A 23,162-nucleotide genomic window follows, 5' to 3' on the forward strand; every position below is an offset into this window, starting at 1 on the left:
TGATCTTTAATCTGCTTTTTCTTCCTTACCCTATCTTCTACTTATCGGACAGTTCTTTTTCTTCTCTCTCCTCCTCCTAATCTCTCCTCATTCTCTATCTGCTGTCATATTCTCCAGTCCTTCTTCTCGGTTGTTCTTTTACTATCTTTTAGACTTTAGTGTGACTTCATCGCATTCTGACATTTTGCAATGTGGCTTTGTGATCGCAGTTCCCAAAATTAATCCGCCGAAAAAATTAGAAATTTGATCTTGTAAAAATTGCCTTTTCTCAGTCATTCACGGATATTTTCCAACTAACTACTGGTCTAACATCTGAGGTGGAAATAGTCTTCCTTTTTCTTCATAGTTGAATGTCAGGGCTCCTTCTCCACCTGTCACACTAACCCCCTATGTAGCAATTCTCTCAGAACTCATTAAGCTGATTAGCCAAAGCGCTGTTGAAGGGGGGTAAAGATTAGGTCACCTCTTACTGTGTGTCAGAATAGCATCCGCCCTCGGAGGTCTGTAGCTTTTTATTAGAGAGGAGGAGTGAGAGATAGCCGTGTACTTTATACAATAGATAGGTCGATATATTTTAGCGAGGAGGAGGTAAGTTTATACCACGAGGAGTAGAGTGAGTGACATTGTATAATGTGACCATAGAAATCTTTCAACTGCATACATCCAATAGTTGTGTCTCCTGCTTGTTATATAAGCGTTATATAATCCATCCTCATGATCTTATATATCAACTGTACATGTGGCATAGCTGTAGGCGGTGCAGAGCAGACGCGGACATATCTTTGGTTCAACCTGGGTCAAAAAGTTAAAAGAGGCCCATTTCTACTTACAAAACAGGTGGAGTTGTGCAATTTTAAGGGCTATTGGACTGAAAAGGGCCCCATTATTGTTCTTGCAAAGGGTGCCATTGGAGAGGTAGCAGTTTTGCCCAACTCAAGGTGCCTAGAGGCTTTAGTACAGCATAAGGAGATACCAGAATTATACATCATACGTAATTGAATTGGGCACTGTTACAAATTTTGCATTAGGGACAATAAGCTTGCGTAAAGGGATACTCCAAGATAATCATGAATGAGAATTGTTAAAAAATGCTTTGTTCACGATTTTCCTGCCATGAAAAGAGGATGGCAGATCAACTGATAAAATAACAAAACGCTCATTCATCTGATGACATAACCTTTCGAGCAGCGTAAAAGATCATCATCCTTGGCAGTGCATCATCTGATTTAAACAGTATCAGTCCTGCCGAGATCCATGGCAGCCTATGTGCATAGCATAATTTATAATGATGGGTGACCAAGCTCAGCACTGCTTGGTACTTGATCGAGCATCGGGGTGGTCTGGTTCTAGCAGTGCTTGGCCAAGTATCATGGGTGCTCGGATGTTTGGTCCATGAAACAATGAACACAAAGCAAGGGTTCACTTCACTGCATGATGCGAGCCAGCATCCCAGTGAGAGCCACTTGCAGTCTCTGAATGGCTCTCACTAGAGGTAAAAAAAAGTTTTCAGATGTAAGATGTAAAAAAAAAAAAGAAAATAAACCCTGCCCTCACTCCTCTGGAAATGCACTATTTATGGCTGGTTGCAGAGAGCTGAACTGGACTTCCATTATACTTGTTACATCGAGGTGAACCCATCCGAGCATCTGACCTGCTTGGCTTGAGTAATATGCACGATAGCATTCTAGTACTCACCTATTAATAGTGATCTAGCATGAATCGCTCATTGTGCATCCTTTCCTTTGATGTGAACAGGCAGTTAAATGACCGCTGATCAGTAAAAGTTTACCAATCATATTGTGCCACCGGTCAGTCCGTGTAAAGTTGCTAATACCATGACTTACAGACTAAAGACATTAGTCATTGTTAGTGATGAGTGAGTACTACTATGCTCAGATGCTTGGTACTAGAGATAAGCGAACCGGTCGTGGTTCGGCTCGAGTTCGGTTCGCCGAACCGAGGTCTGGTTCGCGTTCGGTTCGGCGAACCACTCGAACCGCATAGGAAACAATGGGAGGCAATCACAAACACATAAAAACACCTAGAAAACACCCTCAAAGGTGTCCAAAAGGTGACAAACAACTCACAACACAACACAAACACATGGGAAAGTGACAAGGACATATACTCATGCGAAAACAAAAGAGCTGGACAATGAAAAAGAGGAGGAGACACAGAAATAGGCATGGCATGCCCTTCTAAAATGATGTAAAACACCGCAAGGTGACTCAAAGCGGAGTCTGCCTTTTTTCCAAAAATTGGGCCACACAGACACCCCTTCAGTGGCAGCACTTGTGCCCCAGTCGTACACTTCACAGGTAGATTTGCATCAAGCACATTCAAAAATATGCCATCCTTAACCGTCCCCAGGATGGCACCGGGGTAGGTAGCAAAGTCTTTGATGAAACATGACTTGTTCATCTTGGCTCCTTTTTAAAAACACAGCAAGCAAGGGTTACTCCAAGCAGAGTCTCCCTTTTTTCCAAAAATTGGGCCACACAGACACCCACCCCTTCAGTGGCAGCACTTGTGCCCTAGTTGTACACTTCACAGGTAGATTTGCATCAAGCACATTCAAAATCCACAAGCATTTACTCTCCCCAGGATGACACAGGGGTAGTAAATTCCTTGTGGATCCATGACTTGTTCATTTTGATGAACGTTAGTCTGTCCACATTGTCACTGGACAGACGCGTGCGCTTATCTGTCAGCACACACCCAGCAGCACTGAAGACACGTTCAGAGACAACGCTGGCAGCTGGACATGACAAGATCTCCAAGGCGTAAGTGGAGAGCTCTGGCCATTTTTCAAGATTTGAAGCCCAAAAATGAGCAAGGCCCCAGTTGCAAAGTCATGGCATCGATGTTCATTTGGAGATACTCCTGTATCATCCTCTCCAGCCGTTGATTATGTGTCAGACTTGATGTCTCTGGTGGCCTTGCAAAGGATGGTCTAAAAAGATTAAGAAAAGATTCAATAAAATTGCTGTTACCAGCACCAGATACGGTGCTGCTGGTACGGTTAGACTGTTGAAGATGACGAGACCGTCCCATGTTTTTCGAGTTACAACTGGGAGATTCACTCCGTGCCCCACGGGTGTTTGGTGGAAAAGCCGAGTTAAGATCGAGTAACAGCTTTTGCTGATACTCCTGCATACGTGCGTCCCTTTCTATGGCTGGAATTATGTCACAAAATTTGGACTTGTACCGGGGATCTAATAGTGTGGCAAGCCAGTACTCATCATCACTTCTAATTTTGACAATACGAGGGTCATGTTGGAGGTAGTGCAGCAAGAAGGCGCTCATTTGTCTGGCGCAGCCATGCGGACCAAGTCAACGCTGTGTAAGGGAGAGTATCCAGGGCACTGATCCGCACCAAATATCATGGAAGATAGTAAGTCCTTCAATATCGGCTGAAAAATACCGCTCTGCGGTGCCACTGATGCGATCAAGATTGTGACATAAAAGCAGCAGGAGAAAAAAACATCAGGCACTCACCATGGCTTGCTTGTGCAGGTTTATGATTTATTCAAACATTCGAGCTTACATGTGCATAGGGGCTGGTGGGGAGGGAGAGGACGCTAAACACATCCAACGACGATGGCTGTTTCGCACCGGTCTGGTGCTTCAGACCAGCTGAAGCACCAGACGGGTGCGAAACGGCCGTCATCGTTGGACGTGTTTTGCGTCCTCTCCCTCCCCACCAGCCCCTATGCACATGTAAGCCCGAATGATTGAATAAATCATAAACCTGCACAAGCAAGCCATGGTGAGTGCCTGATGTTTTTTTCTCCTGCTGCTTTCAAGTCAACGCTGTGAATGTGGCATAGAGGTGCTAACCGTTCTTTCTTCCTCTGACATCTCCCCACAACCTCTTTCAACTGAAATTTGACCAAGGTCTCCCTCATCCGCTGAGTCTCCATGTCCATGGACAGTTCGTCCTCCATTTCTTCATGTTCTCCTGCACCTTCCTCAACATTTCGCCTGCTACCATGCGCCCTTGTTGATCCCTGTCCCCCATGGTCCCATGCCTGCCGCCTTGGTAATGATGAACGTCTGGACCTTGGTGATGTTGTTGTCACTTGCGCATATGAATCCTCCTGTAGTTCCTCCCCTTCCCACCCCCTGAGTCCGAATAGTGTTTAGCGTGTGCTCCAGCATGTAAATGACTGGAATTGTCATGCTGATAATGGCATTGTCAGCGCTAAACATATTCGTCGCCATGTCGAAACTGTGCAGAAGGCTGCATAGGTCCTTGATCTGAGACCACTCCATCAGGGTGATCTTCCCCACCTCTGCATCTCGTTGGCCCAGGCTATACGTCATGACGTATTGCACCAGGGCTTGGCGATGCTGCCACAGTCGCTGTAACATGTGGAGAGTCGAATTCCAGCATGTCGGCACATTGCATTTCAGGCGATGAACCGGCAGGCCAAAAGACTTCTGGAGCGATGCAAGTCGCTCAGCTGCGCCAGTTGAACAGTGGAAGTGAGCAGACAGTTTTCGTGCCCTGTTCAGAAGGCCATCTAGGCCGGGATAGTGTGTTAAAAATTGCTGGACAACAAGGTTCAACACGTGAGCCATACAAGGCACGTGTGTCACCTTGTCCAGGCGAAGGACCGCACCCAGGTTTGCAGCATTGTCGCACACGGCCTTACCAGGCTGCAGGTTGAGTGGAGACAACCATTTACCAAACTCAGTCTCCAGAGCTACCCACAACTCAGCCGCTGTGTGACTCTTAGTTTCCAGACATTTCAAGACAAAGACCGCCTGATGCCGTTGCGCTCTGCTGCCAGCATAGTAATGAGGGGTGCGTGATTCTTTCTGCGCAGTTACAACGCTAGTGGCCTGACCAGGCAGGCTTGGGGCGGAGGTGGAGGACTCAGACGAGGTTGAGGAGGCAGAAGCAGTGGAGGAACTTGGACAGACAGAGGATTGACACACAAGCCGTGGGGACGGCAAGACTTGTTCAGCAGACTCTTCACCATCTATCACCATAGTTACCCAGTGCCCAGTCAGCGACATGTAACGTCCCTGTCCATGCTTACTGGTCCAAGTATCGGGGGTGAAATGCACCCGTTCACACACAGAGTTTCTCAAGGAAGCGGTGATGTTGTGTGCGATATGCTGGTGTAGCGCAGGCACACCTTTCTTAGAAAAGTAGTGGTGACTGGGCATCTGGTACTGGGGCACAGCGACAGACATAAGGTCTCTAAAATCCTGTGTGTCCACCAGGCGGAAAGGCAGCATTTCGGTAGCCAAGAGCTTACAGAGGGATAGAGTCAACCTCTTAGCTTTGTCATGGGTCACAGGAAATGGCCTTTTATTTGTCCACATCTGAGGGACAGAGATCTGGCTGCTGTGTGTAGACGGTGTTGAGTAGGGTGTCCCTGGAAAAATGCAGGTTTGTGAGGAAAGTGCAAGCGTAGACATGATGTTGCCTTCATCCAACGTTGGTGCTATCGATGTCTGAGAGAGCTGTACACACGCACTTGTTTCCCCTTCCAAACCAACTGACGACCTACCAAGCAAACTGCCTGTTGCGGTTACAGTGGTGGAAGTTGTGGGTGGAAAACCAGGTGTGACAGCTTTCCCCACAGTCCTAGAAGATGAAGAGCGCGTGGATGCACTGGAAGGGGCAGGCGGTGGATGGTCCGCTCCGCTAGGCCGCATTGCAGCACGGTGAGCTTCCCACTGGGACATATGATATTTATTCATGTGACGATTCATGGAAGAAGTTGTCAAACTGCTGAGGTTTTGCCCTCTACTAACAGAATCACGACAAATTTTACATATCACATGATTTGGGCGATCTTTTGCTATGTCAAAAAAGGACCAGGCTAGGCAAGGCTTAGAGGGCATGCGACCTGCTGAGCCACCCCGACTAGTGCTCAGAGGCACAGTGGTGGCTGAGGATGCAGTTGTAGACGTGCTACCAGTACTCCTCCTCTGTCCAGGAAGGCGCAAGGTAACTTCATCGTCAGTAGCATCCTCCTCCACCACCTCTGTTGACCTCCTCGAGTGCATGACTAAGGGTTGACAGTAGGTGGGATCTAGAAATTCCTCATCAAGCGTTGTGTTTGCACTCCCCTCCCCCTCAGACCGAGCCTCTTCCTGCCCCGAACGAATATTTAAGTTGTCATCCCAATCGGGTATCTGCGTCTCATCGTCATCAGTATGTTCCTCATTGTCTATTACAACAGGTGTTTCAGTTTGTGAATAAGGGTCAACATTATGCTCAGAAACTTGGTCATCATGGCCTGAATCTGAGTCACAAAGGTTCTGGGCATCACTGCAGACCATTTCCTGCTTTGTACTCACTGTAGCTTGGGAGCAGACCTCTAGTTCCCAGGCTATAGTGTGACTGAACAGCTCTGCAGACTCAGCCATCTCTGTTCCACCATACTGTGCAGGGCGGATGGAGACTTGAGAGCTGGGAGAAAGCAAGTGTGATTGGGATGACAACTCAGAGGACTGGTGTTTTTTGGATGCGGTAGTTGAGGTGGAGGAGAGGGCACTTGTTGGACCACTTGAGATCCATTCAAGCATTTTCTTTTTTTGGGCAACATCTACCTTTGTTCCAGTTGTTCGTGTTCATAAAAAGGGAGCACATCGGATTGTCCACGGAAAGTAGTAGACATCTTACTTTTGCTGGAAGATGTCCTATCTTCAGCAGATGTTAATGGAGCTTTGCCACCTTCCCCACGGACACAAACTTTGTTTCCTTTTCCAACACACCTCTTCCCCTTTGCACCACCATCTGTCATTTTGCCACTCATTTTGCTAGCGACAAGATTGTCCACTTAAAATGTGGTAGTAAAAATTGAGAGGTAGTGTTGATTGCAGCGGTGGTCTACCTTTATTGACTGCAGAATAAACAACGATACCTATCCCGGACAATGAAACTATGGCCATTAAAATGGCACCACAGTTTGCTAGTATAATAGCTTAGTAAAAATGAGTTTGAGTGTGCAATGCAGAGGTGCTGCAAATATCTTTGCACTGGTGGGACAGTAATGAAGTCCAACAGCCACTTTTAGGATGCTACTAAGTTTCCTCAGTGTTTGGTATTATAATGGCTTTGTAACAATGAGCTTGAGTGTGCAATGCAGAGGTGCTGCAAATATCTTTGCACTAGTGGGACACTAATGAAGTCCAACAGCCACTCTTAGGATGCCACTAAGTTTCCTCAGTGTTTGGTATTATAATGGCTTTGTAACAATGAGCTTGAGTATGCAATGCAGAGGTGTTGCAAATATCTTTGCACTAGTGGGACACTAATGAAGTCCAACAGCCACTTTTAGGATGCCACTAAGTTTCCTCAGTGTTTGGTATTATAATGGTTTTGTAACAATGAGCTTCAGTGTGCAATGCAGAGGTGCTGCAAATAGATTTGCACCAGTGGGACACTAATGAAGTCCAACAGCCACTTTTAGGATGCCACTAAGTTTCCTCAGTGTTTGGTATTATAATGGCTTTGTAACAATGAGCTTGAGTATGCAATGCAGAGGTGCTGCAAATATCTTTGCACTAGTGGGACACTAATGAAGTCCAACAGCCACTTTTAGGATGCCACTAAGTTTCCCCAGTGTTTGGTATTATAATGGCTTTGTAACAATGAGCTTGAGTGTGCAATGCAGAGGTGTTGCAAATATCTTTGCACGAGTGGGACACTAATGAAGTCCAACAGCCACTTTTAGGATGCCACTAAGTTTCCTCAGTGTTTGGTATTATAATGGCTTTGTAATAATGAGCTTCAGTGTGCAATGCAGAGGTGCTGCAAATATCTTTGCACTAGTGGGACAGTAATGAAGTCCAACAGCCACTTTTAGGATGCCACTGTTTCCTCAGTGTTTGCTAGTATAATGGCTTAGTAACAATGAGCTTGAGTGTCCAATGCAGAGGTGCTGCATATATCTTTGCACTAGTGGGACACTAATTGGCTGAAATGCTGGCCCGCCCCACTCTACACGCGCACTTAGGGAGCGAAGGAAGAACAGAAAAAAAAAATCCCAGCAGCAGTGATCTGAACGCGCTGTTTCCGCACACTATACGCTGAAATATCATAATAGTGTGAGTCACAGAGTGACTTACACTATTACAGCGGAAAGCCAGCTAGTAATTAGCTTGGCTTTTTGCTGGTAGAACCGTTCTTGAACGTAACTAGAACTATCGAGCTTTTAGCAAAAAGCTCGATTTCTAGTTCGATCTAGAACAGCCTCCAAAATCACTCGAACCGCGAACTGGAGAACGACGAACCACGAACCGTGCTCAACTTTACTTGGTACTCGTTAAGAGCAGTTGGATACTCAGTTGGGCACGACTCAAGTACCCAAGTATAATAGAAGTCAAAGGGGAACTCAAGCATTTTTCCGGAAGATTCCGAGTTCCCCATTAATTTCCATTATACTCAGGTACATGACTCGCGCTCATTCGAGCATCCAAGTGCTCTTAATGAGTACCAATCACCCGAGCCTAGTAATGCTTGCTCATCAATAATCATGGTGTTTAGTACAAAGTGCAATTTAGTTTAAAAATTAATACCCCTAATAGAACTAAACCAAGTTGCCTTGACATAAAACCATGTGATTACTGGGTTGCCAACCATGCAGAAACTATAGGTCGTCCATAAATGTAAGGTACTTTATTGCCCATCTGTAAAAAAAAATAACGTTTCCGGGATTTATTTCAATTTGTGGAAACCTATACAGATTCTTTTCAATTATCATTATCTTCCAGTTTACAGTGAATGCAGCCGATGTTTTCATATCAGAGCTATGCATTGTAGGCATAGATTACTTACAATCATAATGATTTATTACGTTTTTTCAATGTTTCCGTTCAAAATATTGCTTTTCCGTGATTTTTTGATAAACCATCCAAAAAAAAAGTAAAGTTGCTTACCACGGTAGTTTATCATCCAAAACTCGTAGATCTCTACACTTACAGCAGAGTGGTCAGAGTATAGACAAGGAATCCCTTTGGGCCTACTGGTGTTGCTCCAAATCCTTGAAAATGTACTTCTCTATACAATATCAAGTGTATTTATAATCCGTAAAAAATAGTTCTCATGTTTTTACTGTTTCTTTTTTTAACTTTCATTAGTTTTGTAGGCGCTTTTAAGATCTTGTTAGGTAGACAATTATTCGCATAGTTACCTTTTTGGCTGTGGAATTTAAGTATAGGCAATGCCTTAACCTTTTTTGCTTTTTTAATTTTAACTGTTAGAAAACACATATTGACCATTTCACTCTGGAACATCTCATATTTTTGATATTTTTCCCCACATAAAAAGATACGGGTGTGAAGAACCAAGAACGGCTCATAGACAATAGAGGGGATCATTCTGGAAAAAGTTCAGACTTTCTCATTTTAACCAGTCTTTTAGATTAGGGCTGCATATGGGATTCTGGTACTGATTGATTACACTATTATTTGGAGAGGATTCCCACAACATGAATGAATAATTAAGGTACTTTTTCTATAAAAGGTACTTGTTAGTAGAGCAGTCAGTAATCAAACCTTTTTGACATGAAGAAGAGTAGGTTTCAATTCCTCAAAAAGTAGATATGCAGTGTGGAGCTTGCGTCATATTTCATTAAAATTGCGGTTTTGCGTGAATTTCAACATTTTAACCTTTGGTTCAGAAAAAAATGAAATTGCACGGCATTATTTCTCACACTACTAAAGCATCAGAGAGGAGGCAAGCAAGGTCTCCCCATAATGCTCTGCGGCTATGACATCTAATGGATTATTACTGTGTGTACAGTGGTGGTCAGTAAAGATGAGTGAACCTGAAGTTTGGTGTTTGGTTTCCAGCCTAACACTGACTTTTAAAAAAAATAATACATGGAGTTCAGTTGCTTTACGTATGCTGACCGCTCATACGAGCATCACTGTGCTCAGTTATGTTTGATGCTCAGCCCAGCTCATGTCACTTGCAGTGTTTGAACAGCTTGAACTGGGGGTAACAACAGCGTGATCGGATGTAGTGTGCAACCCAATTAAAAAATGGGAAAACACCGCCCTCACTCCCCTGGAAATGAACTGATTATGACTGGCTGTACGTAGCTGGTGACTCAAACTGCCAATCAATGACTTCCACTGGGGGTTCGGGCCAAGGTCAAATCCATGGAGATATTGTTTGGCTGAACCCGCCAAACCAAACTTCCACAGGTTTGCTAACCTCTATTGGTCAGTACCCGAAGCATCACAGATCACCGGTTGCCAGGAAAGCACAGTTTGTTATGCAATGCTCCTTCCATCTCTAGGGTCACTGGGTAAGTATCTCCTATAGCAGTGATGGTGAACCTATGGCACGCGTGCCACCAGGGGCACGCAGAGCCCATTCTGCTGGCACGCGTGCTGTGTCCTCATCCTGCCGCTTTGACCTGCTGGTGCAGTTATGCCGGCAGATCAAAGCTGTGTTGGAGCGGAGGAGACATTTCTTCTCGCTCTGACACTCCTCCTCCCCCAGGCTGCAGGTCTGTTGCCTAGGAGACGGAGGAGCGTCAGTGAGCGGTGCCGGTGTAATGAGGTCTTCTGGCCACGTCGGAACTGAGGACTCAGGGGCGCGCAGCGGGGCAGCGTGTGCATGAAGGTGAGTTGTATGTTGTGGTTTGGTTTTTTTTATAACTCGTGTGCGGCTGTGCCAAGGTGGGGCCAGTGCCAGCGGCACCATGGGGTGGGGGAGAACACACATGCCAGCATGGGGGGTGGGGGGAACACACATGCCAGCATGGGGTGGGGGAGAAACACAAACATGCCAGCATGGGGTGGGGGAGAAACACATACATGCCAGCATGGGGTGGGGGAGAAACACACATGCCAGCATGGGGTGGGGGAGAACACACATGCCAGCATGGGGTGGGGGAGAAACACACACATGCCAGCATGGGGTGGGGGAGAAACAAACATGCCAGCATGGGGTGGGGGAGAACACACATGCCAGCATGGGGTGGGGGAGAAACACACATGCCAGCATGGGGTGGGGGAGAAACACACATGCCAGCATGGGGTGGGGGAGAACACACACATGCCAGCGTGGGGTGGGGGAGAACACACACAAGCCAGCATGGGGGGGGGACACATGCCAGCATGGGGGGGAAACATGCATGCCAGCATGGGGGGGGGCATGCATGCCATCATGGTGGGAAATATACATGCCAGGATGGGGAACAATGCATGCCAGGATGGGGAATTTATAAACCAATTCCAATATTAAAGTAGATATTACGTTCAACCAAAATTTATTTACTACTTTTTTTTAAAAACCATGTGCTTTATTAGTATCAAATGAACATACATACATAAATTTTATAAAAACAGGGGAGAAAGGGAGGATAATTGATCCTATCCTTTTTCCTACCTCTAATACGGGGGTCGGCGTCCTACATATACAGACGCCCCCGTTCCACGACGACTGACCCTGGGTTGCCCTCCCTACTGATTAATGAGTGCAATCCCTCTAAAGAATGAGTTAACCCCAAGGATGGGGGAACATGCATGCCAGGATGGAGGAAACATGCATGCCAGGATGGGGAAAACATACATGCCAAGATGGAGGAAACATGTAGAAATGTAGATGTGGATTACAGGGTGACATCTGATTGCATTTCATGCTAAAATCTCTGTCTAATATGCTGCAATTTTTTCCAGAAAGATCAATCCAACTGCTGTGTCTGGAAAGGGTTCAGCTTTAATGTGTGGTAAGCATGAGCGTGATGCCCCCTGCTGAAGAGAAGACTGCAAAGGTAAGATTAAAATCAATTATTTACATGATAGGATTGGTTGGCACTTCGGAAAAAAAATTGGATTTAGGGCTACAGTTTGGGCACTCGGCCTGTAAAAGGTTCGCCATGACTGTCCTATAGAGTGTAAGTTCTTATGGTCAGTAGGGTCATCTCTCTCTTGTAGAATGTAAGCTCTTATGGTCAGCAGGGTTCTCTCTCTCGTTCCCTCTAATGTAGAGTGTAAGCTCTTATGGTCACAGGAATCCTCTCTCTCTTACCTGTAGCATGTAAGCTCTCTTGGTCAGAGGGGTCCTGTATCACTCTCCTTTAGATTGTAAGCTATTATGATCAGTGGGGTACTCTTTATCTTTCCTGTCAAGTGTAAGCTCTTATGGTCACACTAGAAGGTGGCCCGATTCTAACGCATTGGGTATTCTAGAATTTATTGTGTAGTTAATGTATGATTTCTGTTATATATATACAGTTAGGTCCAGAAATATTTGGACAGTGACACAATTTTCGCGAGTTGGGCTCTGCATGCCACCACATTTGATTTGAAATGGAACCTCTACAACAGAATTCAAGTGCAGATTGTAACGTTTAATTTGAAGGTTTGAACAAAAATATCTGATAGAAATTGTAGGAATTGTCACATTTCTTTACAAACACTCCACATTTTAGGAGGTCAAAAGTAATTGGACAAATAAACCAAACCCAAACAAAATATTTTTATTTTCAATATTTTGTTGCGAATCCTTTGGAGGCAATCACTGCCTTAAGTCTGGAACCCATGGACATCACCAAACGCTGGGTTTCCTCCTTCTTAATGCTTTGCCAGGCCTTTACAGCCGCAGCCTTCAGGTCTTGCTTGTTTGTGGGTCTTTCCGTCTTAAGTCTGGATTTGAGCAAGTGAAATGCATGGTAAATTGGGTTAAGATCTGGTGATTGACTTGGCCATTGCAGAATGTTCCACTTTTTTGCACTCATGAACTCCTGGGTAGCTTTGGCTGTATGCTTGGGGTCATTGTCCATCTGTACTATGAAGCGCCGTCCGATCAACTTTGCGGCATTTGGCTGAATCTGGGCTGAAAGTATATCCCGGTACACTTCAGAATTCATCCGGCTACTCTTGTCTGCTGTTATGTCATCAATAAACACAAGTGACCCAGTGCCATTGAAAGCCATGCATGCCCATGCCATCACGTTGCCTCCACCATGTTTTACAGAGGATGTGGTGTGCCTTGGATCATGTGCCGTTCCCTTTCTTCTCCAAACTTTTTTCTTCCCATCATTCTGGTACAGGTTGATCTTTGTCTCATCTGTCCATAGAATACTTTTCCAGAACTGAGCTGGCTTCATGAGGTGTTTTTCAGCAAATTTAACTCTGGCCTGTCTATTTTTGGAATTGATGAATGGTTTGCATCTAGATGTGAACCCTTTGTATTTACTTTCATGGAGTCTTCTCTTTACTGTTGACTTAGAGACAGATACACCTACTTCACTGAGAGTGTTCTGGACTTCAGTTGATGTTGTGAACGGGTTCTTCTTCACCAAAGAAAGTATGCGGCGATCATCCACAACTGTTGTCATCCGTGGACGCCCAGGCCTTTTTGAGTTCCCAAGCTCACCAGTCAATTCCTTTATTCTCAGAATGTACCCGACTGTTGATTTTGCTACTCCAAGCATGTCTGCTATCTCTCTGATGGATTTTTTCTTTTTTTTCAGCCTCAGGATGTTCTGCTTCAACTCAATTGAGAGTTCCTTAGACCGCATGTTGTCTGCTCACAGCAACAGCTTCCAAATGCAAAACCACACACCTGTAATCAACCCCAGACCTTTTAACTACTTCATTGATTACAGGTTAACGAGGGAGACGCCTTCAGAGTTAATTTCAGCCCTTAGAGTCCCTTGTCCAATTACTTTTGGTCCCTTTAAAAAGAGGAGGCTATGCATTACAGAGCTATGATTCCTAAACCCTTTCTCCGATTTGGATGTGAAAACTCTCATATTGCAGCTGGGAGTGTGCACTTTCAGCCCATATTATATATATAATTGTATTTCTGAACACGTTTTTGTAAACAGCTAAAATAACAAAACTTGTGTCACTGTCCAAATATTTCTGGACCTAACTGTAGATGTTGTTGTGTGTAGTTGCCAGTGTTTGTGTAGGGCACTGTAAATATTCTGGGTGTTGTCTGGGTGGGGCAGTGTGAGAGCGGTGTTGTATGTGTGTTGCGTTGTGTGTGTTGCGTTGTTTGTGGAGCGCTGTGTGTCTGCAGCGTTCTGTGTGTGTGGTGCTGTGTGTGTTGTGCGGATTGTGTGGGTGTGGCTGTGGGGTGCGTGTGTGTGTTTTGGAGGAGGTATGTTTTGTGCAGTGTGTGTGTTGCGTGGTATGTGCGTATATTTGTGTATGCCGCGGTGTTTGTGTGTTGGCTGTTGTGTGTGTGCGGCGTTGTCTGTGTGTGTGTGGGTGTCTGTGTAGGGCGGTGTTTGTGGTTCCCAGTGTGTGTGTGGTGTGTTGTGCGGTGTGTGTGTTTTAGGGGGTGGTGTGCACCCCCATCGTGCTCCATCCCCCATGCTGCGCACCCCCATCGTGCTCCTTCACCCATGCTACGCATCGCCATCGTGCTCCATCCCCCATGCTGTGCACCCCCCATCGTGCTCCATCCCCCATGCTGCGCACCCCCCATCGTGCTCCATCCCCCATGCTGTGCACCCCTCATCGTGCTCCATCCCCCATGCTGCGCACCCCTCATCGTGCTCCATCCCCCATGCTGCGCACCTCCCATCGTGTTCCATCCCCCATGCTGCGCACCCCCATCATGCACCATCCCCTATGCTGCACCCCCCATCGTGCTTCATCCTCCATGCTGCGCACCCCCCATTGTGCTCCATCCCCCATGCTGCGCAGCCCCTATTGTGCTACATCCCCCATGCTGTGCACCCCCCATACTGCTCCAATCCCCATGCTGCACACCCCCTATAGTGCTCCATCCCCCATGCTGCGCACCCCCCATCGTGCTCCATCCGACATGCTGCGCACCCTCCATCGTGCTCCATCCGAAATGCTGTGCACCCTCCATCGTGCTCCATCCCCCATGCTGCAAACCCCCCATCGTGCTCCATCTCCCATGCTGCACACCCCCCATCGTGCTCCATCTGACATGCTGCGCATCCCCCATCGTGCTCCATCCCCCATGCTGCGCACCCCTCATCGTGCTCCATCCCCCATGCTGCACACCCCTCATCGTGCTCCATCCCCCATGCTGCGCACCTCCCATCGTGTTCCATCCCCCATGCTGAGCACCCCCATCATGCTCCATCCCCTATGCTGCACCCCCCATCGTGCTTCATCCTCCATGCTGCGCACCCCCCATTGTGCTCCATCCCCATGCTGCGCAGACCCTATTGTGCTACATCCCCCATGCTGCGCACCCCCCATCCTGCTCCAATCCCCATGCTGCCCACCCACTATAGTGCTCCATCCCCCATGCTGCGCACCCCCCATCGTGCTCCATCCAACATGCTGCGCACCCCCCATCGAGCTCCATCCGAAATGCTGTGCACCCTCCATCGTGTTCCATACCCCATGCTGCACACCCCCCATCGTGCTCCATCTCCCATGCTACACACCCCCCCATCGTGCTCCATCTGACATGCTGCGCATCCCCCATCGCGCTCCATCCTCCATGCTGCGCACCCCCATCATGCTCCATCCCCCATGTTGCACACCCCCCATCGTGCTCCATCCTCCATGCTGCACACCCCCCATTGTGCTCCATCCTCCCTGCTGCGCACCCCCCATCGTGCTCCATTTCCCATGCTGCACACCCCCCATCGTTCTCCATCTCCCATGCTGCGCACCCCCCATCGTGCTCCATTCTCCATGCTGCACACCCACCATCATGCTCCATCTCCCATGCTGCGCACCCCCCATCGTGCTCCATTCTCCATGCTGCACACCCACCATCGTGCTCCATCTCCCATGCTGCACACCCCCCATCGTGCTCCATCCGAAATGCTGCGCACCCCTCATCGTGCTCCATCCGACATGCTGCGCACCCCCCATCGTGCTCCATCCCCCATGCTGCACACCCCCCATCGTGCTCCATCCCCCATGCTGCACACCGCCCATCATGCTCCATCCGACTTGCTGCGCACCCCCCATCATGCTCCATCCCCCATGCTGCGCACCCCCCCCATCATGCTCCACCCCCATGCTGCACACCCCCCATCATGCTCCATCCTCCATGCTGCACACCCCCCTATTGTGCTCCATCCTCCATGCTGCGCACCCCCCATCGTGCTCCATCCCCATGTTGTGCACCCCCAATCGTGCTCCATCCCCCATGCTGCGCACCCCCCATCGTGCTCCATCCGACATGCTGCACACCCCCCCATCGTGCTCCATCTCCCATGCTGCACACCCCCATCATGCTCCATCCCCCCATGCTACACACCGCCCATCGTGCTCCATCCGACATGCTGCGCACCCCCCATCGTGCTTCATCTCCCATGCTGCACAACCCCATCGTGCTCCATCTCCATGCTGCGAACCCCCCATCGTGCTCCATCCTCAATGCTGCACACCCCCCATCGTGCTCCATCTGCCATGCTGCACACCCCTATCGTGCTCCATCCCCTATGCTGCGCACCCCCCATCATGCTCCATCCGACATGCTGCGCACCCCCCCATCGTTCTCCATCTGACATGCTGTGCACCCTCCATCGTGCTCCATCCCCCATGCTGCACACCCCCATCGTGCTCCATCTCCTATGCTGCTCACCCCCCATCGTGCTCCATCTGACATGCTGCGCACCCCCCATCGCGCTCCATCCCCCACGCTGTGCCACCCCCATCATGCTCCTTCCCCCATGTTGCACATCCCCCATCGTGCGCCATCCCCCATGCTGCGCACCCCCCATCGTGCTCCATTTCCCATGCTGCACACCCCCCATCGTGCTCCATCTCCCATGCTGCGCACCCCCCATCGTGCTCCATTCTCCCATGCTGCGCACCCCCCATCGTGCTCCATTCTCCATGCTGCACACCCACCATCGTGCTCCATCCCCCATGCTGCACACCGCCCCATCGTGCTCCATCCGACATGCTGCGCACCCCCCATCGTGCTCCATCTCCCATGCTGCACACCCCCCATCGTGCTCCATCTCCCATGCTGCGCACCCCCATCGTGCTCCATCCTCATTGCTGCATACCCCCCATCGTGCTCCATCTCCCATGCTGCACACCCCTATCGTGCTCCATCCCCTATGCTGCGCACCCCCCATCGTGCTCCATCTCCCATGCTGCACACCCCCCATCGTGCTCCATCTCCCATGCTGCGCACCCCCATCGTGCTCCATCCTCATTGCTGCATACCCCCCATCGTGCTCCATCTCCCATGCTGCACACCCCTATCGTGCTCCATCCCCTATGCTGCGCACCCCCCATCGCGCTCCATCCGACATGCTGCGCACCGCCCATCGTGCTCCATCCGACATGCTGTGCACCCTCCATCGTGCTCCATCCCCCATGCTGCACACCCCCCATCGTTCTCCATCTGACATGCTGCGCACCCCCCATCGCGCTCCATCCCCCATGCTGCGCACCCCCATCATGCTCCATCCCCCATGTTGCACACCCCCCATCATGCTCCATCCTCCATGCTGCACACCCCCCATTGTGCTCCATCCTCCATGCTGCGCACCCCCCATCGTGCGCCATCCCCCATGCTGCGCACCCCCATCGTGCTCCATTTCCCATGCTGCACACCCCCCATCGTGCTCCATCTCCCATGCTGCGCACCCCCCATCGTGTTCCATTCTCCATGCTGCACACCGACCATCGTGCTCCATCTCCCATGCTGCACACCCCCCCATCGTGCTCCATCCGACATGCTGCGCACCCCTCATCGTGCTCCATCCGACATGCTGCGCATCCCCCATCGTGCTCCATCCCCCATGCTGCACACCCCCCATCGTGCTCCATCCCCCATGCTGCACACCGCCTATCGTGCTCCATCCGACATGCTGCGCACCCCCCCATCATGCTTCATCCCCCATGCTGCGCACTCCCCATCGTGCTCCATCCCCCATGCTGCACACCCCCCATCGTGCTCCATCCTCCATGCTGCACACCCCCTATTGTGCTCCATCCTCCATGCTACGCACCCCCCATCGTGCTCCATCCTCCATGTTGCGCACCCCCCATCGTGCTCCATCCGACATGCTTGCTTGATGCGCTCACCTCAGGGCGAGAGGCCATTCAGTGGGGGGCGGATCCTGGGCGAGCGGCCAATCCATGCGTGGGGGATGGAGCCGAGGCGAGGCGAGCGGCCAGTCCGTGCGGGAGGAGGAGCCGAGGCGAGCGGCCAATTCGTGCGGGGGGTGGGTGGCGCCATGGCGAATCCGTGAAGCCGAGCGGCCAATCTGTGCGGGGGGGCGGGGCCATGGCGAGCCCAGCGGCCAATCCGCTGTTTGTCACCATAAGGACATGGCCAATCCGTGCGGGGGGGGGGGGCGGACCCGAGGCGAGGCGAGCGGCCAATCCGTGCGGGGGGAGAAGCCGAGGCGAGCGGCCAATCCGTGCGTGGGGCGGGGCCATGGCGAGGCCAGCGCCAATCCGCTGTTTGTCACCGTAAGGACATGTCACGGTAAGGACACAATTTTGGAGCAAGACAGACAGACAGACAGACAGAATAAGGCAATTATATATATAGATGTTATATGTATATATTCTTGTCATTACTCCATTTTGATTTATTGTATGTTTCTTTCACCTAGCGACTCTTGCCGAAGACTCAGGTGTGGTCGAAACATCGAACGACTTCACAGTCGCCGCAATAAATTTTAAAAAAAATTTGCATCACAATCTATGAGTGCAGTGAATTTATTTGTTATTTTGGATTGGACCAATTTTTCACTTGCACCACCACCCACTTGCCTGAGTGCAGACCAATTTTTTTGATCTATGCATTATACATGGAGCATGGGGGGCTGCCTGCATTATACATGGAGCATGGGGGGCTGCCTGCATTATACATGGAGCATGGGGGACTGCCTAAATTGTACATGGAGCATGGGGGGCTGCCTGCATTATACATGGAGCATGGGGGGCTGCCTGCATTATACATGGAGCATGGGGGGCTGCCTAAATTGTACATGGAGCATGGGGGGCTGCCTGCATTATACATGGAGCATAGAAGGGATGCATTATACATGGAGCATGGGGGCTGCCTGCATTATACATGGAGCATGGGGGGCTGCCTGCCTTATAAATGGAGCATGGGGGGCTGGCTGCATTATACATGGTGCATGGGAGGCTGGCTTCATTATACATGGAGCACGGGGGGCTGCCTGCATTATACATGGAGCATGGAGGGCTGCCTTCCTTATTATACATGGAGCATGGGGGCTGCCTGCATTATACATGGAGCATGGGGGGCTGCATTATACATGGAGCATGGGGGGCTGACTGCATTATACATGGAGCATGGGAGGCTAGCTGCATTATACATGGAGCATGGGGGGCTGGCTGCATTATACATGGAGGTCTATGGGGCTGCATTATACAACATGACAAACACCTTATACATGGACTATATGGATGCATTATACATTGAGGAGTATGGGGCTGCATAACACAATGAAGGTTTTATGGGGCTGCATTATAATACATATAGGACTATGGGGGCTACATTATAATATATGGAGGACTATGAAGGCTACCTTATACATGGACTATGGGGGTGCATTATAAAACATGGAGGACTATGTGTTGCAGTATAATATATGTAGTACTATGGGATGCATTGTAATATATGGAGAACTATGGGGTGAATTATAATATATGGAGAACTGTGGGGTGAATAATAATACATGGAGAGCTATGGTAAATCCATTATAATAATTGGAGGGCTATGAGGGCTACTTTATACATGGAGGACTATGGGGTGAATTGTAATATATGGAGAACTGTGGGGTGAATAATAATACATGGAGAGCTATGGTAAATCCATTATAATAATTGGAGGGCTATGAGGGCTACTTTATACATGGAGGACTATGGGGTGAATTGTAATATATGGAGGACTATGGGGTGCAGTATAATACATGGAGGAATGTGGGGTGATTTATAATACATAGAGAACTATGGAAGTGTATTCTAATATATGAAGGTTTATGTGGGACCCGTTATACTATTTGGAAGGCTATGCAGGGGCCATTATTCTATTGGGAGAACTATACAAGGGGGGACAAAGATACAAGCATGGGATGGGAACGTTTTGTGCTGAGGGAAAAGGCTCTTTCCCTCAGCACCCCGCTTTCCCATACTCTACTATACATCTTCTCTCAACACCCAGGTTTCCCATGCTCTGATATGGGAAAGCTGGGTGCTGAGGGAAAGATGTATAGCAGAGCATGGGGAGGCTGGGTGCCAAGGACAAGATGGATAACAGAACATAGGAAAGCTGTGTGCTGATAGAGGGATTTCAGATCATGGGAAACCTGGGTGCTGAGGGTAAGAGCCAAGTGTCAGTGTCACTGTCCCGTACCCCAAGTGTCGGTGTACGTGGAGGGGGGCCCAGATCCGAACTTTGCACCAGGGCCCATCAAACTCTAGTTACGCCAGTGGAAGTATCAATTCACTAATGAGGCAGAAGAGTTACTCCTGACTCTGTATTGCCTCTTTTCAATGGTGTCTGTGTGAAGCCCCACAGGTGTTGTGTCGGTGCATTACCTTCAGGGACTCCACGTAGCTGGATCTGGTCACAGGTAGGAGATCTTCTTCTTGTCGTGACGCCACTCTCAGTATTGCGGCCAGTAGGGACCGCCACTGCAGGTTGAGGGTCGCCTGGGGCTGATGGTATGTGCAGTTAGTTGGAATAGCCTCCTGAGAGTGAGGCAAGCCCCAGGGCCCGATGTAGGTGCGTAGTACCACAAGGCGCAGAATAACTCCACACAGGCAGAATGTCTTTCAGGGTTTTTACTCACTTCAGGTGGCAGGGTGAGTAACCCGGGCGTAGCTGGGATGAACCAGGCGGGAACCAGGTGTCCATCAGGCTGACTTGTGAGGGTGACTACTAACTCGCCTTCCTTAGCCCTTGGTGGTTTGGGGTGACCCCGACTTTTAGTCCCTATGGGGGTCACCCAGGGAAGTTGCTGAAGCCTCACTCCCCTTCGTTTGCCGTGTGCTTGTTGCCTGGGCCAGATCACTCCAGCTTCTTGCCTCCTGTGAGCTATGGGCCCTAACTGTGGCTACGTGGCTGCGGCTTTTTGTGGTGTTGTGGCGTGGGCTTTGAGAGCCCCACACCGGCAGGTTTAGCAAAAGAAAGCTGGATCTATCTCCGCTTCGGGATCTGCCGCCCGTTTGGGCCTGGTACTCTCTAGCAGTCTCCTTACTTCCCACTCCGTGCTCTCTCTTTAGCTGAAGATGGATTTCGGGTAGCACTCCTAGTTGACCATTCTCCCCCGTCAGTAGCCACTGCGCGGGCGCTGTTAGACAGCAACAGCCCCACAGGTCTGCTCCTCACTGAGCCCTATGGAGTTCTGCTCTAACTGACTCACTGCCCCTCCTCTCCTGTTCTTGCCTACGCCACCTAGCAACCAAACTCTCTTACCACACCCCTTGAGAGGAGATGGAGGCTTTTGGCCCCCTCCACTATTCCAGTGAAGGTCAAGGCTTTTCCCCCTCCTGGGATCCCCAGGGGTCCTCTCATGGGTACATGTGTGAGAGCTGATTACTATGCGCCTGTGTACCACACCCCTGTCAGCCTTCTGGATTACCTGTGTTGTACTGTCCCCAGCATGGGTGCAGTACTCAGTGGTGCCTGACCAGGTCAGGGGCGCCACATTCCCCCTTAGTTATCACCAGCACGTCCTCGGGCTGCAAGACAACATTTTTAAAAATGCATAAAACATTAAAACATGTAAAACATTTTAAAAGCACCAGGTACCATACATCACCACCCTCCACCCACAAGTCCGTTAACCCACCCAAAACCCTTTCACGTTGGCCGCGACTTCAGCCACTTCTGGCAGGATGTAGAGGCGGCTTTTATGGGCTGGTGGTCTTCAGGGTATACCTGGCCTGGTGGATCCGCGCCTTCAGCCTCTTCTGGCAGGATGCAGAGGCGGCCTCCACAGTTGGTGCTGACCAGGTACCCTCTTTGTGGTGGAGAGCCAGGCCCCATAAACAGGCATGCTCTCTGGTCGCAGGTGAGCCAAGGCCCTATATACGGACGGGCTCCTCCTGGTTGCAGACGAGCCAAGCCCCTAAACAGGCTGACTCTGGTGGTGGTGGTGCCCTCTGGTGTAACTATTTACACTGCGAGAGTTTGTGGCTATAGCCAGTTCATAGCCTTAAGGTTTATTTCTCACAATAGTTTATGTGGGCACATTGCTTAAACTTGTAAAACGTTGCAAAACAAACTTTTTCCAAAACTTTAACTGATAACTTCTTTCTTTCCTTTACTCCTCCATTTCACCAGGGCTTGGGCCTGTAGGGCTGCGGCACCTGTTGCTTTCTTGGCCTCTTTCTTCATCTGTTGTTGTCTCATCTGCAGGTTCCTTGTCTCTGCTTTCTCTATCTTCATCTGTTTCCTTTCCTGTATCTGTTTCTCTTTCCTGTAGCATGGGGTGGCTGTAAGGTTTGCTGGTACATAGTGCTACGTCAAGCGCGTACAGTCCTCTTTCGCCTTGATGCATGGTAAACTGTACTGAATCCCCCATCTTTAGGTTTCTGCCAGGGTGTCCTCTAGGCAGATGAGCGCTCACATCTCTTCGGTTGACAAATATCCCTTCCTTCACACCAGGTGCTACAATGAATCCATATCCACTTCTCAAATTGAAATCCTCCACTACTCCTCTGCAAAGGGGTCCTCTGACCTGGGCTTTGGCTCTTCTCAGGAACCTTTTCTCCTGTAGGTCTCTGGCTGTGACTTCTCTCTGCTCTGGGGATGGCGGTGCAGGGGAAAACTGGGTTCTGCTGCGGCGCTGTGTCTTGCGGGCTGGATTCTGCGAAGTGCAGCTTACAAGCTCCCAGGTGAGGCTTTGGGGCAGATCTTCTTCTTCAGCAGGAGGTGTCAGGTCTTCCTCGTCCCAACGGGAATAGGGTAACATCTCCGGCTCTGAGTATTGCTCCACTGCCGGTGGCTCCGGAGTCAGCTCCTCAGCTTCCTGGCCTCCTCTCCCCCTTAGTTCTTCTTGGCACTCCTTTGGTGGCAGTGCTGGGGATGGGCTTTCTTCAGCAGGCCCAGGCGGGGAACTCTTTGGCGTGGTTGCTGCAGGGGTTGCCGGAACCCTCTTGGGGGTGTGCGGAGGGAGCAGATACCGATCCACCATCTCTTGTGGGAACTGGGCCTCTAGGTCAGCCTTCAGCTTCCAGTATTCGGGGTCCTCTCCTATCAGGGACTTCCTAGCAGGGACCTC

This window comes from Anomaloglossus baeobatrachus, chromosome 4, assembly GCF_048569485.1.
Source record: "Anomaloglossus baeobatrachus isolate aAnoBae1 chromosome 4, aAnoBae1.hap1, whole genome shotgun sequence".
In the NCBI taxonomy this organism is placed as follows: Eukaryota; Metazoa; Chordata; class Amphibia; order Anura; family Aromobatidae; genus Anomaloglossus; species Anomaloglossus baeobatrachus.